Below are 17,621 nucleotides of genomic sequence, written 5' to 3'. Positions count from 1 at the left end.
CATAGGCTTCTGAGATTTACCTTCAACATAAAATGTATTTGTAGTTTTAAAATTTATCATAAAATTTTTCCACTAGTAGCTTTGGAAAAGAATTGTCATTTCTTTAATGTAATGGGAATGAAGGGAAATGTATTATATCTGTTCTATAAAACCTAAGCTCCTATCCAAAACTTCATTATTTTTACTAAAGGATAAAACAGGGGTAGGTCCATAAGTACTGAGCCTGGATATGGAAATCACTATGTCTGAGCTACACTGTCTCCCATATTAAGGAACAAAGATCTGTGTAAACAGGTGGCCTGTTTAGGCTGTCATTGTTGAAACCAGCACACTGGAGTCTATTTTCTAACTAGTTTCTGCCTTCTTTACCACTGTTACTTCTGTTGTGAAAATTAGTATTTCAAAACCATTCATCATTGAAGTTTCCCAGTTTTGTTTTTCCTAAATACCCAGTGCCATATCAAACACCTCAGAATCATGGGCTAAACTAATCTGCATGAGATTAAATTAAACCCAAAATTGCTTTGAATTTTCTTTATATTGTAATGTTTAAATTAAAATTTAATTAAACACTTCACAGAGAGTATCACAATAAAAGTATGGCTTACATTGTGTTATCTTACAGTATTTTGAAGGGAGTTCCTTGAGACTGAAGTACTACTAGACTGAGTAAAGATTCTTCAGAAATGTTAACTAATCACAGAGACTCTTCCTGAGTTTACAAAGATTTTTAGAGGTCCTTAAGTTGATTTGACAGAAAGCAGGTTAAATACAAGTACTAAAAATAATATTGAGGCTATCAGTTGATCAGAGCGTGGTGCTAATGATGCGAAGATTGTGGGTTCATTCCCTCCATGGGCCACTCACTTCAGAGCTGGACTTGATGATCCTTATGGATCCCTTCCAACTCAGAAGATTCTGTGATTAATGGATTATTAATATTCTTCCTTAAATTTGTTCTTCATTTTTTAATGACTATTTTTAAGATTTTTGAAAGCCTACAATTTTGAAATCAGTATTCTAAGGGTTTTAACAGAATAAGAAAAGTCACAATAGTTACATTATAGCTTTCTGGTTATTCAGGAAGGATTTTATTTTTTTTTAGGTGGGATTTTCTTGTTTGTGTTGTCTCATAGGTGTTGATTTTCTTTTTGACATAATACTCTTCTGTATGTGCAATTTTTTAAAAATAATTGTAAAAAACCAGGGCATATTTAAACTATATAGAGATTTTTATACTCCTGTTTCTGCATTATATTGTAAACTTGCAGCATTTGCTATTTTGAAAATCAACACTAACAGTAGCTGGAAATACCTAGGACTGTAATTTAGGAACTTCTGGACGGCAAACGTGACACTGTTTTTTCTGGTGTGTAGTAAACTACATTAGTAGTTTCTGGTTTTTCTCTCCAGTTTGCAAACAAATGCACACAGTGTGAAATGCTGCTGGCTGCAGTATCACCAAGTAGATTGCTGCTAAATCATGCATTTTGTGATGTGTTCTTGTAAGTGTACAGCTCCCCAGTTACAATTTAAAAGCTCAATCATATGAGCTGCAAGTCACAATGGAATTTTTTCTCTACCTACTCTTGAGATCAGAATCTCAGGGTAGCGACACTCTTGGTACATGTGATAAGGAGAGAGAATGAGAGGAGACGGATCACTACTTGACTTCCTTCATGTTATTTTTGGATATGACTAGCATTCCTCCCCTTACACACACCCTCTTTTCCCCCAGCCCCCATCTCTTACACGCGTTACAAGCTCATGCAAACACTCTCACGTACTCTGCAGCAGCAGCAAGAGCAACAGTTGGACTGGAGCCAGAGGACTTAAACTCCGCTTCCTCATTGCCAGCAGGCTTTGTTCTTTGGACTCAGTCAGAACTAGGGAGAACGTCTTCATTGCCGGTCGTGGTGCTTGGAATTTGGCAGCTCAGCTGTCTATTAATTTTTTCTGTGCTCCTCTGCGGACTAGAATGAATTTAGAGCAGCAAAGCTAACAGCCGGGGCTAGTCAAGAAGTCAAGGACCAAGAGACCATCAGCTCTCAGCCTCTCTGCGGGGGTGGGGTCCCTCTGTGCCACAACGGTAAGTGCCAGCCTTAAATGGGTATAAAGGTGCAGGAAACCATAAGGTGCTTTAGCTTACTACAATGGGGGGTGGGGGTGGGGGGAGTACGAGTGAATCACAGTGTGTGCTGTTATAGTGGTCTTGGAACAGTGCCTAGCAGTAAAATGTTCCTCATTTTCCCCTTTCCAAGAAGCTTTATAAGAATGTAACTATTTTAACAAAATTCATAAGTGTCTGTACAATTTTGGAAAGCTTACCAAAATGGCTTTATTATTAGGTTTTCTGCAAACCTGTTTTGTTTTGAACCATGTGTAGTACAGAGTAACTTTAACTGGCAGAGTAACTCGTTTGTTTTAAGTGCAAGAGCTGAACCTGGGAAGTAAAGGTGTTCCATCACAGAGGATATGAGTAGAACTAAAGTTCAGGAGGATGGAGAGGGTAAAGTGATGATATGCATCCCAGGACTAGTTTAAAGACACCCAAAATAAGTTTGTTTTAAATGACTGGCATTCATTCAGAGCACATCCCCTCCCCCTTCCTTTCCCGCTATTGGGAGCAAAGTTAATCTCTTTTTAAAAACAAAAAGCTTTGAGAGTCTACTGTTCTAGGGCATGCAAGTGAAAGCTAATGTACAGTGTAAAAAGAGTGTAGGTTTGAAAAAATGACTCTGAGAGAGGACAGGAGTCCTGCAAAAGAGACTGCTTTCTTCCAATATGCAAAATTATTGCGCTGTTCTTGCTTTTTCAAAGTGCTAAGACTGCTGCCTTATAAGTTTACTAGCAAAATGGTTTGCTTTGTTACAAAGACTTTTTTTTATCTCTCAGTATTGTCTTTAGAAAAAGTCAGAACCGAGGCAGGTTAATCCAAATGCATTTCTTTCAGAAATGCCATCTAGCTGTCAAAGGAAGTTCACTGCAGGGACCCATTTGTTTTTAAAGTACTGATAAGCCCTGCTATCAGCATGCTATTATGTCTTGCTCCGTGGGTTATCTTAATAAAGTGATAAATAAGAAACCCTTGAAGTCCAGAAAGTCAACTGTATAATAAATTTGACAAAGGGGACAAAAAGACCAGGTGACTGAATGTACTTACATACTTTTAAAGCTAAAAGTCCAAAGAAACTTTACTGGGACAACAGATCTTAAAAGGGGCAAAAAATTCCTTTCCCTTGCCTTAACTCTGGCTCCATCAGTTACTTCAAGTAGTTATTCAAATATTTTTTGTTGACAAAGTGAGAGTTCCCCTCCCTCTCTCCAGTTATTAACTGCTGGTGATCAAGTATTTGTGAAGGTGAACCTAGTCACATGAAAAATATGCTGAATGGGCAAATATGTGATCGTGTGAAGTATAGCAGTCACAGTCAATTAACTGTTTGTTTGAGGTCTGTGTGTTTGCTTTTTCTAATTTAGAAACCCAAAACCAAAGCTTTGTCATTCTAAATTTCACCCTTCATTTGGGAGAATACTTAGGTGTGGTAATTGTTAAAAATTATCTGCTAAATTATGTTTCTATGGATTGACTGTGAAACAGTGCTCAGCAGCACAGTGAGCAATTAGTTGGGATGTTTGGAATGTTTAGTACACTTTGCTTGCCAGGTACCAAGGCATTTCTTTCTATAGTAGTTACTAGCTCTGTTTATGGTAAGTTATTCACTGAATGGGAATTACACACTAAAACTAGTAAAGATTGTGTTTCAGAGCTAAAAATGGAATATTGTTTTCCTCAGTCGGACCCCCCTCTGCCAATGGCACCATGGAAGGTTGCCTCAGCAGCTGCTTTCAGTTTCACAATTTACATGGGTGCTATAATGACATTTTTTCTCATTGATGTGGTGGAAAAATCTGACATCTTTATGCTGTTTTTCCTGCTTTGATATGTTAAAGCATATTTTCTATTGACTGTGAGGTTTGGCAATGAGTGTTGAGTTCAGAGATGGGCCTGTACCAAAATCCCTGGATTCCTACATCCATGAAGTATAAGAAGGTTAATAACTGGATCCAAATGTCTTGGCTCTGGTCTATTCCTGTTTTAAATGCACATTGCTTTGGCCACATGTTTAAATTGTTTTTTGAGGTGATTAAGACTGAAAGAAATCTTTCAGGCTCCAGACACAGTTTTAAAGAGGAAATGGCATTTAAGAATCTTACAGTTATTTAAGCAAAGCTTGCTCATTTGCTGTTTAAATGTGACTTTTAGGAGCCCCCAAGGACCTACATTCCCTTTCCTCTGTTATAACTTTAGATGTAAGTAATATTTTGGAACTCCTTCTGAGATGTGCTGGGGAAGCTAAGGTGGTTTTGTGCCTGTCCTTTCTATTTGCTTAAGGAGACTGGATAAGAAGGCTAGGAGCATATACATTCAGATAATGCAGATACCTCAAAATGGTTTTTGATCCTAAGTGAGCTGCCTATAAGCTGTTAAGAAAGTGTCATATATGTATATACTAAACTGCAAAAAATTGTGCTGGCCTATAGTAAGAAATACTGTAATGTGGTGTAGGAGGCTGCACAATTGTTGCTGAAATGGGGTATATTCTGCTTTTTTAATTTATCAGCTTCTCCTACTCTGGCTAGCTTAATGGATTTAGTGGCTCTCTGTGAATACAATTGCATATGCATCTGCCAGCTGCTTGTGGTATCCCTGCCTCAGCAAGAAAAGCTGTTCTTTGGCTGTGTTGGCTCACTGTCCTTTGTGGCACACAACACTGATTTATTATTAGGCAGTAGATGCATTTTTTTCTTGAATGATTGAACTATGATGTCACTTTTTGTCTTGGCTCTAAGCTTTTAGAATTGGGTTGGTTTTTTTCTCTGCAGACTATTCTCTTAACAACTAGGAAAGTGGGAAATATCTCAATGTTCATTGCAGAGCAACTCTGTCTACCCCAGCACATTCCAGGGCCACCGAATCATTTGTGGTGAGAGTGATTCAGATCTGGTTAAGATGATTTAAAAGAGAGCTTATGGGCATACTGCAGTTGTGCATTTAAGAAAATACAGAGTTTTTACTGCCTGATTGAGACCACATGGCTCCAACTTAGACTTTTCTTTTAACATGGAAATCATTGGCTGGATGTACTCAAACAATTTATTTTTTTTTAATTGCCTAGAGGCTGAGAGTTTGGGTCATAGCATTTAATGGTAAGGTCAGGGTTAAAGCAAATAGTTTTTAGTGTTCCTTTGAATAAATGAAAAATAGTTTTTGGAATATTTTTCATGGGATGAAAATGCGTTTTTCTTAAAAGTGAGCAAATGTATCTCAGGAATTCTTTTGGACACTACAGGCTAATTGGTGACCTGATTTGAGAGTGAGAAGGATAGAGATAAGGGAAGATCTCCCTGTCATAAATCACAGTAAATATGTTCCACTCCAAATATATTATGGAAAATACCAAAAGTAAAAAGGAAAGACCTTTTTTATTTCATAAAAGTTAATTGCTTACTCAGCATTTTGTGCTGCTCTTAAGAGGATTGAAAAGTTTATGTAAGTAAACTCTCTTTAAATTGTTGTAACTATCTACATGCAGTATATCCCTACTGTGAAGAATGAAATTGTAGTAATCTATATTCTTTCAATGCATATTCTTTATTCTGAAAATTTATTTCTTCCCTCAGTGCTCTCACTTCTTTCTTTTCAATTATTATATTTCTCCCATAAACTGGTGCATAGCTTTCATGTAAAGCTTTTCATCCAAATAAATTTCCTTCAAATGAGAGTATTAGATTATGAATGTTATTTGTATGGATACTTTTGAAATTAGTAAAAAAATATTAAAAAATTCTAAGGTGTTTCAAACATAGAATAAAAATCAGAAGTTACAGCATTGAAAAATCACTGTTCATTCTTGTGTCTGTTTGGAAGGTGAAGTAATGACAAAAGACAATTCTTACACTAAATCACTGTAATTTATCTAGAAATAATACAGGAGTAGTATACTACAACAGGAAACCAAGTAAACAATAGTTATGAGCTTTTTGCTGTCTTTAAGGATCAGGATGATAAATTTAGCTAGGGGGAAATGGGAAAAAATAAGAAAATATCCATCATATATCTATGTACATCTCTTTCAACTAGTTCCTTGCTTAACACTACATCTCTCTCAAATTTACAGACCATGCATGAACTTTGTTCTTAACTTTAAAAAAGGCTAAAAACTAAAAAAAGAGCCCAACAAAACCCAAACATTAACCAGAGTTCATTAATCACTGTTAGTTAATTTCTGCCTCACATAAACTACAATGTAAATGTTTAAAAGTTATTTGCAGATTTTTGTAACTTTGAAGTGTGTAATGCAGGTGGGAAAGCTATTATTATTTCTGAGTAACTGCTGTGAGAATTAATCAGAGGTCAAAATATGTACTACAGCGCCTTGACGTTCCTGCCTGTGGTATGTTAATGTGTTGTGTCAGTGTTCAGTTTTACTGAGTTAATGCATATAAAATACATAGAATCAACTGGATTTGGTTCTATACTTCACAATCCGAATGGTACTGTGGATAGAACAGTACAGTCTTTCTACAAATACACAAGAAAACATGGCCTTTAAGATGCCCAGTCTTAAAAGATGTATCTTGTGCCGGAAGTCCTTGACAAACTCCAGATCCCCTCAGTGCCTTACAGATCAAGCGAAGCAAAGGTGACAAGATTCTGCTGTGTTGTATAGGTGGGAATATTCCTGTGTCTTCACATATACTCCAGAACATCCTGTTCTTTGAAACATCTCTAGGCCAGCTTTTATAGGGTATGTACATATACAGTTATTCATCTGTTGCTAGATTGAAAGTTGTCATTCTTCCTAAACTATGACAACTTACAAGTTTTTCTGACTGTAATGCTGGTGCAGTCTACATTGCACTGTGCATATGTAAAATAGACACCCTCTCTTCAGACAGTTTCTCAATCAATGGAGAGAGGCACATTGGGGAAGGAAATAAGAATCAAGGAATTCAAGGATTTACAGGGGTCACAGCAAGCATATATAAACTCGAGTCACTGCAAAGAGGAGTAAACCTTAAAGCAGTCTTGAGTATTGACCCTCAACTTGTTGGATTCCTAGGGAATTTTTGATTTTCCACTCAGACCTGCTCTTTGTATTGTTTCCTATTTCAGGCTTCATAATGTTTGTGAAAAATACACATGGTATTCTTTGAGGAATGGCTGGCTAGGCCGGTGTATGTCAGTAGGTAGAAAGAATCTTGAAAATTTGAAAATAATCTTGAAATGAGTGTTTGGAGCAAGCAAACAGTAGTCATAAATCTGCAAATAGTCACCAGAGTATAAAACATGGGTACATGCATGGTCTAGGATCACACCATATTGACAGCTATCAAACATGGATGTAAGCTTGCTTGATAAAGCTGAAACTAAAGACTGAAGTAAGGGCTGTGTCTTGCAGCTAATGAGGTGTGTAAAGGCACTTCAGCTGATATCTGAACAGATAGCATAAATCAGTCATTCTTATTTAGAGGAAGGCGATGGCTAGTCCTCAGACCTGGCTTAGGAAGTGAAATGTAATCCTCCCCTAAGGAAGATTGCTTGTGTGTTGTAAAATGCACAATACTGCAGCAGTTAACCCTAATGACAGGTATCTCGTGTATAAACTGAGCAAATCAATGGAATGTGATTTCAGTAAAGGAATGCTCTGTGAAGGATGCTGAGGAAAAAGTGGCATAAGTTTTGGGAGAGCTGAGGCTCCAAAGACAGGCAATTTTCCTTCCCCACCCTTTCTTCCCTAAATCTGTTGTTTCAATTAGACCTTTTTATACAGCACACTTTAAATCTGTCCTAGGACACCACAGATGTTATCCCAGAGTCCAAAGTCTTGAATCTTATTATACCTCTTTTAATGGATAACTTTTTGCTATATCTATGATTTGATTTGCCTCTGAGGTAGGATATAAGAAAATAGCCTGCTACAGAAAAATAACATTCCTTGTAAATATGATGGCTATTTACGTAGAGATTAAGCTTTTCTTTTCCATGAGCAAGTGTGAAAATTATCTTTGATAATATTACATTATGAATCAGAACAGATATTATCAATAGTTTTGCTAGTTTGTTGGAAATTAATTCAGAAAGCTTTTTTTCCTACAGACTAGTAGGCATAGAAACTAACTTGTTAAAATGGTGATTTTTCTATCTGTAAATACATGAAATAAACAACAGTTGCAAATGTCTGTGAATATAGGGCATCCTAATCCATTTGAATATAAATCATCGTAATCTTCAGTTCTTTGATGATGACAGTTTCCTTCATTGACATCCCAGCCTTCCAAGACCTGTTGCCAGTATTGAAAACAATGGTGAGAGCAGGACTGAGTTGCTTGTTCTCTACATCCTATGGCACTCTGCTGAGTGTTGCCAATCTCTGCAGGCTGAGTAAATTCTCACTGAGTAAATTTGATGCTGTCATACTTAATGCAAGGCACTGACAAAACTGCTGACAGCTTCCTTGCTTTGTTGTTAGTTACTAAGTTGCTGACCTGACCCAAATGAATCACGTATTTTAGCTTCTGCTCAGCAAACTTATACTGACTGTGTCTAGCTTAGAAATAATCGAGAAGAAAAAGGGAGATGATAGTAGGAATAGTACCCACATAAAAATGGAATCCTTTTGTATTGTCTATGTAGTTTCATTTTGCATTTAATTTGATCTAGTTAACTAATGTTGCAGGTGCCAATTAGAAGTTGATCTATACAGCTACTATCATGTAGATAACTGTCTTCTATAGGCATCATTTAGTTGGCCTATAAAATGCACAGTGATGGCAATGTATGTCAAAGTTCATGTAATAGCTTTCTACCTGTCCAAACATCTAAAGATGTTTTCCAGTTTTCAAGGTAAACCAACAAGTTCCATAGTTATCACTTCCATGTGTTAGGAATGAACAAGACTATACATCCTGAATGGAGGTTTCCTTTCACTTATTGTTGATTTGCAAGTTATTAAGGTTTTGTAATTTAATATTGTTGGTTTGTTTTCTGTGGACTAGAGTGGTTGGTCTTAAATGGTTTTCATCTTCTTCCCCTTTTTAAGTATCATGGTTTTGAGAAGAATTATTACTTCTTCGTCTGACATGTATGTTGTCAGCCTTGAGTTGCCACTGACTAACTCACCACAATCATGTTAAATGCAATTATGTGTAGAATTCAAATTGCATAAATGCATTTTCATCCTTATAACTTTACATCTTTTTTCTTACTTCTAACTATTTATAGTCCTTCCCTCAAAGTTCAAAATGGTATTTCACTGGGAGATTATGCCTGGCAATTCTGTAATAGGTATTCTTCCCCATGAAGGCAAAATAATGACAGCATGCTTTTTGAAAATCCGTTTCTGGCCAAAGGAATATAAGCGATACCTAAGAGTGGCATTTCAGTTATAGGCACTATGCATTCCATTTCAGCTAGACAAGGAATCATGATAATCCTACAAGCCTCAACAGTTCTTTATGTCTGAAAAATGTTCAGCATTTCACATGGGATTATTAAATACTTTTTCTTTTAACCCGCTCTAACCATCTTCACTCCCTTTAATTTTTTTTTATTTTCCTTCCCTTCCATGATCTTCTTAATTTCCTATCAAATACCAGAAGTTGTAATTTCATTTAAGCATAGGTCGACATAAACCAAGTCATGGTATGTGGTCTAAGTGAACAAACTTACAGCTATTTACAGTGCATGACTGCCTTCAGACTTCATGGCAGGTTGCCACATAATATCCTTCTGCAACAGGTAAGCAGACCAGTAAGAATGAAATTCCAGTATTTCATTGGCATGCAGGCCTGTATAATACCTAACATCCATCTCTTCAAGCCAATCTGCTAGCTTCCAAAAAGATTGAATAATTTTATGGCTAGCAGTACATCTGGTAATGCAAAGTCAGAATCTGCTCATATTTTAGAGACAACGCATAGAAGGTGGCCTTCGAGTTAAGACAGTGGAAACTGAGTTCTGAGATGCCTCTTACTTTCTTGGGATACAGTGGGCAAAGTGCTTAACCTGCATTTCTCAATAGTAAAGCATATCTAATTATCTCATGTCCAATTTCTGTTTCAGTTCTTACAGATGTTAATTGAGCTTTTCTTTAGAGAAACATTTTTATTCAGCTCCTGCAGACACAAGAACATTCATTGTGCAATTAGATTCTGTCTAGACTGTTGTTTACAGGTAGTCCAATGCTTATATTCAATAAGATGTGCCATGCGCTAGACACTGTGGAAAATTATGGTGAATGTTCTTACTGAAAATACACATAAGAGTATGCCCAACCTAACAGAATGGGAAAAATGTTTGGGGGAGGAAATGGTGGAATAAAAGGAGGGAGGCCTGCTATGCTGCTCTAGTGGGCTCTTCCAGCATGCTCTGAAGCTGGGGACAATCTGAACGGAACCAATCATGTTGTCTCTAATAACATATGTGTGTATTCTCTGAAGTACTATACTTCAACTCTGTTCTCATATGCTTTATGCACCACTACTGTACTCTCAGTACAGGGCTGGATGCATTTGAGGACAATTTTTAATATGTTTGGGATATCTTTCTGTAACTTTGTTTAGACAAATATTTGAGGATGCTTCATGGGATATAAACCAGGCAGAGTTTCCTGAATTAACTTTCAAGTCCATTGTGGAGGGAAGATTTGTATCTGTGTATTTCCATGCAGAGCAAAATCCTTTAGCTACAGGGTGAAAAATACAGAGCAGCATCTCTATTTTGGAAATCTAACATTATGTTTTTTGGGGGAAGAGATGATAATCTTTGGATGAAACAAAACAGCAGATCAATTATTTTTTTTGCTGGCACAACTACAGACACAAGCAGAAGGGGTCTGCTTGACTTACTGACAAATGAATTAGTGGAACAATCTGAAATGCAGATAATGTCTACCACACTTTGACTTCAGGGTAAGATGTTCCAGGCCCCAGAAGGAAGTTGTACAAAACCAGTCAATTTAATTACCTGTCAGAATGGAAGAAATTATTGCTCAGTGTCTGGCTTTTCATGCCCTGAAACTATAGGAGCTCCTGTGTAGTAGCTAGTTGAATGCAATAAGTGCGTGTTTCAGGCGCTGGGGGTTTTCTTCTCTTCAGTGCTGAATTCTTCTGTGTAACATGTTTCATAGTTCTGTGACAGTCCTCTGAAAGTATAAAACTCTCAAAGGGTGTTAAATGAATGACTTTATCTGGTAATCATTTAAACTTGAATTACATTAAAAAATTAATGAAAGCATCCACAGTAATATTAAGCACAGAACTGCAGAGCCAGCTATTATCAAACTTTTTATGACTGTACTTGCTCATTCATCACATTTATAAACTGTTCTTTCTTTGTGCTCTGACATATGGAAACGGCTTCCAGGTTTTTTGGCATTGGAGGCAAGCTATTGCAGTGGAGATCAAACTGTAGAAGATATGTCAGAAGAAAAAAAACTTGCCATGAAATATGAAACCTAGAAATACAAAATGAGAAAGTTACGTGGAATTTTAAGGTTATAAATGAATGCGAGTTGATCTTTTACTCCACTTAATTCTTTCTGTCACTTCCTGCTTATATCACCTACCAACTTCAGTATAAAGACTTATGAAAAGCAGGTAAATGTATCAAAAAACTAGTATGGGAGCATTTTTCTTTTGTATCTTTCTGTCTCTCCTCATTTGCTTTTTTATTTTTACTGGGTCATAATAGAGGATTGCATTTGTAGATATGTCAGAAGACCAAAGAATTTTCCTTTTCAATACATTTTAATTAATTTTGGAAATTGTAGACCAGATTGTAACTCCTTAGAATTCACAGGTCATAATTTGTCTTTTTTTTTTTTTTGGCTGAAACCAATGAAACCTGGAGAGATTACAGATATATTTGCACTATATTTATGAAGCAAACAGCCACTTTCCAAAAGTAAATGGTATCATTTGGGATTAAGAACAAGTGGGAATTTGCAACTATTCAATTATTTTGCCATATCTCATATTTAATTGATATTGAAAAATTATATATATTATAAAAATGTTGAGTTATTGCAAATTGAAGGTATTTTTAATGCAATACCTTTTTCTGCATTGTATTTGCAGGCTTTTATAATTAAATGTTGGGATCTGATAGAGGAGAGTAAATTCCAGTGATGGGAAAAGAATTTAGCCACCTGAAGTTGAAAGTATTTTGTTGTGCCACAATATTGGCTGTGCCCTGAAGGAAATTTATTTCAGTTTCAATATGTAATGGGAGCTTGAAAAAAAATTAAATATTGTCAAGCGTAGCCATCGAAGTTGTTGAGTGATGACATTCATTACTGAAATACAGAATTGTAACTGGAGTGAAGCAAAGAGTTCTTTTGACTCTGCTGCTGTGCCAGAAAGTGCATATTCTGAATTTTCAGGAGAATAGAAGTTTTCTCTTCAGTTCTTCTGATTTATCCTTCTTCAGTGTAGCTAGCCTGGAAGACAGCAAAGTTCTTGCTTAGGCACTCACAAAGAGGCTCTAGCTATGTTGGCACAGACTGCATTAGATCTCAAAATCCCTTTTCAGATTTATCCCAAATATATGGCTGAGTTGTAAGTGCTGGTAGTATGCATACATGTGTCAGGAACTCAGGTTTAGTCAAATAGATGATAAAAAATATTCTTCTATAAACATTTAGATGTCAGGTACAAAATAGTGCTCCAGAAAATGAAGTGAGAATAAGTTGTACAAGAAAAGATGATGTATGGAAACGGATACATTAAATATTGTAAATGACTTGTAATGCAGTAAGTTTTCTGAATATTCTGAAGAAAACTGATGTAAAGAATCTCACTAAGTTAGCTTGCAGTTATCTAATGAGTCCAACAGCCCTCAAAAATGTCTTACAAATAGAAGTGTTGAAAACTTAATATCTTAAATTACATGTAATTTATTCCTCGATTTTTAATTCATGCTTTTTTCACATGTATAAACATGGTCACGTAGCATTTAAATTTATACATATGTCCAAACTCATTAGTTTAAAAATTTCTTGATTAAATGAATTATTTTTGAATCTGTAGCTTACATGTCACAAATAATCAACATGCCTGTTGTAGACAAGGTGGTTTGCAGTTCATAAGACATAAGCGGTCCTTGAATTGCACAGGATTTTCACTCTTTCTTGATCTGATCTTGCAAAAATATAGAAGAAAGGGAATTATCTATCTACATCAATTATTCAGCTAAATTGCAGCTTCTGAAAGTGACACTTTTTATTGCACAGCCTAGTGGCCAAAGAGGGAAAAGAAAGTTCTGTGAAAGGTTTCTGAAAATGTGAAATCTGTGGGTTACACCTACACCTGGACAATTATTTTGTCTTCAGAAAACATCTAGTTAAGATCAAGAATAATTACTTTGTGTTTTGTTAATGGCCAAAGATATGGACAAAAGATAAATCTTTTAAAGGGGTAAAGATAGATCAAAATATGATGTGAGGTAGGGTTTAAGTTTTGGGCTTCAAAAAGGGAAAATAAGTTATTCAGCATGCATTTCAGCATTCTGTTATTTCAGAAGATTGACTATAACATAAACAATACTGTTTTAGAAGAAACTTCTTTAAGAGATATTTGTTCATTCTGGTTACAGAAGTAAGCATACAGATTTTTCCTTTAATATTGACTGCTTTTTGGCTAGTTAAAGAAATATGATCTCCCTGCTGTTCATGTTGAATAAAAACAGCTGCACAAATATCTTTGATCCACATGATGAAACAGGATTACCTGAAATGTGGTATCTCATTTGGAAACCATTGATACATTTGCGAAATATCGTTTGCACCAACCCCACAGTGCAGCCAACAACAAGAGTCACTTCCCTGCCTTCTTTGCTGCATGGCATAAATGTACCTATGAGACTTTGAAGCCAGATCAGCAACAAAGCTGTATAACAGCTAAAAACTTTTCATTGGTTTTATGTTCAATATTTATGTATCTTCCTTATAATCAAAGATCAAAAAAATTAGTGAGCATATCCGGTTTTATAAAAAGTTACTCCTGCAAAAAAATGAGTAGAAAGTAGTGAACATTACTTTAACTTCCTACACCACTTGTTATTACAGAAAAACACGGTGCAAAATCTGAAGAATCAGTTAAATCAGTTAAGTTAATGTACACTGCTTATAATGTAACACACTTTTTATTATAAAATTGGCTTCTATGGTTTTCATTATAGAGACATTTATTAATTGCTTAACTGAAGGTTCAGCCAAAGCACCGGCATTTATATTCAAATTTTTCTTCCTTAGAATTACAGTATATAAATACTTAAAGTATGTATGTTTTTATTGGTAACTCTCTTATGAATTACCTATACAAATAATGAAATATCCATTGCAGAAATATTGGGCAGTGTGTAGAGAATTATAAGCATCTGAATAATTTGATTCCTGCAGTGTACTCTAAATCTTTTATGAAAAAGCTGATTTCTTTTAAAAATCAGGTCAAGTTCTTTAGGTAGTAATGTTTTATAGTCTGGAAGTGCTGCACTGCTTAGTTTCAATGGAGAAAAGCAAAATGGGAGTTACACAGTATTGTGATGGAAATGCTGACTCTGCCAGTATGAGAATGTCAGAGTATTTCACTTTGACTTTTCTTGCTGGACATACTTAACACCACTAAGGATAAAATTACTTTTTAATTTACAACTTATCTCTCTGCACTTTCTGTAGTGGTCAGAGTTCCCTATTATAATTTCTCCCTAAGGCTATATCTTAAAGTTTCACTTCAGCTGCCATTTTAAATTAACTTTAAGAGTGTGCAGAGAGGAAAACCTCTCTATTCCTCAGTGACTCTCAAAAAACATAAGTTCCAGCCGGATTATGCATTAGAGAGAACCTTGAACTGTTTTTCTTAAGACCCTTGTGCTTACTTAGTCAGTGTACTGTTCAAGTCTGTTTATATTTTGTTCAGGGTCATTAAAATCCCAGACACACGTGCTCCTATGTATTTCCATGCATGGAGGATTGTGAGAGCATAAAGAAAAGAGGAGTGAATAGAAAGGCACATTGTGTGGCTTGCTGCTTGATGTCAGTGTGCATGAGCTCCTGCTTACCTGGCATCTGACTGTCCTTTTTTGTTTGCTGTTCTGGTTTTGCCACAACGTAGCCAGTAGAAAAGCAAAGAGGGTTTGAAGTATGAAAAATGAGTACCTAATCATTGTTCCCCTACTACCAAAATATCTCTTCCTTGTCTGTTGACTTTCCAGTCTAGTGATTGTTTCACTGTCTGCCTTAAATATTTAATTGCTGTAATTTTAATATACAGGAGAGAGTAAGTGTAAACTAAGCATGGTTGAAGAAAAGCAAGACAAAGAGTGGAAATGCACACAAGAAGAGAAATGGTAGAAAGAGAATGAAGAAGAAAGTAGGAAAGAGCAGAAAAATTCAGTGCAATTTGAAACTGGGCAAGATAGAGAATGACTAATAAAATTTATTTCAGTTATATAAAGTGTATGTTACTTTTTTTTTTTTAATTGGTCAACCATTATCTGACATCTTACAGTAGTTTCTGTTCTTTTTCAAGGGGACAGTTCTCTACAAATTTGCATGAACTGTAGCATGGCCTGCAGGAATGCACCCACGGTGCAAGCTGGAAGATTTATTCTGGGGACTGATATGTACGCACATCTGCAAACCCTTTTGTTGGTGTCTCTGTCTGGTTTTTTCCTATTTGCACACTTAATGCATACAGAGAACCTGTAACAAAGGGATAGGGGAATGAGTTGATGATTTTACTCTTGGTACCCAGAAGTTATGAAAGAGGTAGCTTTTAAAACAATGGTCTCTGTGTAGAGAATTTTCTTTTTCTCAAAGCATCTGCCATGTGTTTGTTCCTCTGAGTTACTTTCTTTCAGGCTGGGTTTGGTTTGGTGTATTTTAACTGTCCAGCAGTATTCCTGTGTTCTCAAGGCTAGAAAATAATCCTCTTATCCCCAAGAGGATCAGTAGGCTGGAATAGACTGGACATGAGTTAATGCTGCCCTAGTTAGCATAAAACTGGAATTTTCTCGTAAGACTTGCTTTGTGGTTATTTTTCTGTGTCTAGCCATGAGTCCTGGCTTCTTTGGCTCATTTTCCCTTTGATAGTGCTTTGTTGCTTGCTTTAGTGATCCCTTCGCAGTAAGAGGGAATGCTTCGAAGATTTGTCTTTGAATCTTTTTCAGTCCTTAGGAGCAGAAAATTCTCCTCTATGATTACTGTGATTGTAGTGCAGTAAGGCTGACTGTGCAAATATATAAATATATAAAAGATGAAAAAGTGGCATTCAGTCTCTGTTTGGGAAAAAATACTTCCATTATTTTTATTTGATGACCCTTTTTTGAATTCACAAACTCTCTTGATCTGAACTGGCAACTGGAAAGTTATTTGCTGAATCAGTATTTGAGTATTTTCTTATTCACCTAATTTTGATGTCATCACCAAAAGAAATTCATGACAAGTAATCCTCCTCTTTTATCAACATGTACACAGAAAAGAAAATACAATTAGAAATGGAAAGAGAGTACAACTAAGCCTCTTCCAGTGTTCATCGTTTGAAATACCTGTGCTCTTGCCGGTTTTAAAGGTGAATTCTTCTTTCCACAGTAAACAGTGGAGTCCCACACCAGGTGTGTTTCCCATGCATCAAACATTGCCTTAATGACAGCTGAGGTAATTTGGTATTGAATTGCTTACTTATGTGCTTTCCTCTGGGGCAGGCAGTGTCTGATGAAGCAGGTCAGGACTCGTTTTCAGTATGACACTGATGTGATACAACAAGTCTTAATCCCAGCTAGTGCTGAGGAATAGCTCCCGCTACTTGAGACTGACCATGTGTATGCACAAATCAAGAGACCATGTAGAACTTGTCCTCCTAAGAAAACAGTTTACTTATTAAATGTTACCTGACAAAAATATATAAATGGATTTTTTTTGTTTAGATTCTCATGCTTAAGACAATTTCGTAAGCACTTTATGAACATAGAATTTAGGAAACAATAGAAAGCCATACAGCTTGCATGAAACTAAAATGGGATCTGTCTGAGAAAATAATTAGGCTTGGAGGAGAGGTTTCCCTTTGCAGGATGTTTCTGGAAAGGAAAGAAAAATAGAACAAATGGTTATGTAGGGCCTCATATTACAGGCTCTTGTCTGTGATTGTCTAGAAATTGAATTAACTTCTCTCTTGTGCATATTGTTTAAAATGCAGCTTAGGAAAGGCTACACAGAGGTTAGGACTCTGAAGGTCTAATAATCAGAAATAGTAGCAGAGGTCCTCACACTGGTAGAAGGGACGACTTGTGACAAGAGGAAAGGAGGGGAAGAGGGGGAAGAGAAATGTTAATTTTGGCAGTAGAGCTGACAGAATAGATTTGTCTCCAAGGCAAATAGTTGTAAAAGTAGGCCAAAGGGGTCTGCTGAGTAAACAAATGGAAGTTTGTTAGTTCTTTCCAAAAATGATACTTTCTCTGTGCACTATCTAGGTAACAGAAGACAGAAAAAAAACTGGTTAGCATTTTAATTACTGAAGACAATTGCATATAGCTTTAATGCCACTACAAACTGAGGGTT

The 17,621-nt window shown here is 36.1% G+C and overlaps 1 protein-coding gene across 2 annotated transcripts in view; it reads left to right on the top strand.

Moving 5' to 3' along the window:
• The first annotated feature begins 1,645 nt into the window (after positions 1-1,645).
• PALLD (palladin, cytoskeletal associated protein) overlaps positions 1,646-17,621 on the top strand; it is a 144,517-nt gene continuing 128,541 nt past the window's right edge. The window contains exon 1 of one of the 2 annotated variants that reach the window (XM_030947444.1): positions 1,646-2,089. The gene's annotated coding sequence lies outside the window, so the exon portion shown is untranslated. The remainder of the gene's footprint in view (positions 2,090-17,621) is intronic. The other variant, XM_030947443.1, reaches the window with a different exon arrangement.

Source organism: Camarhynchus parvulus, chromosome 4 (assembly GCF_901933205.1).
Source record: "Camarhynchus parvulus chromosome 4, STF_HiC, whole genome shotgun sequence".
NCBI lineage: Eukaryota > Metazoa > Chordata > Aves > Passeriformes > Thraupidae > Camarhynchus > Camarhynchus parvulus.
The sequence above is the reverse complement of the archived record's forward strand: the minus strand, read 5'-3'. Positions and strand labels throughout refer to the sequence as shown.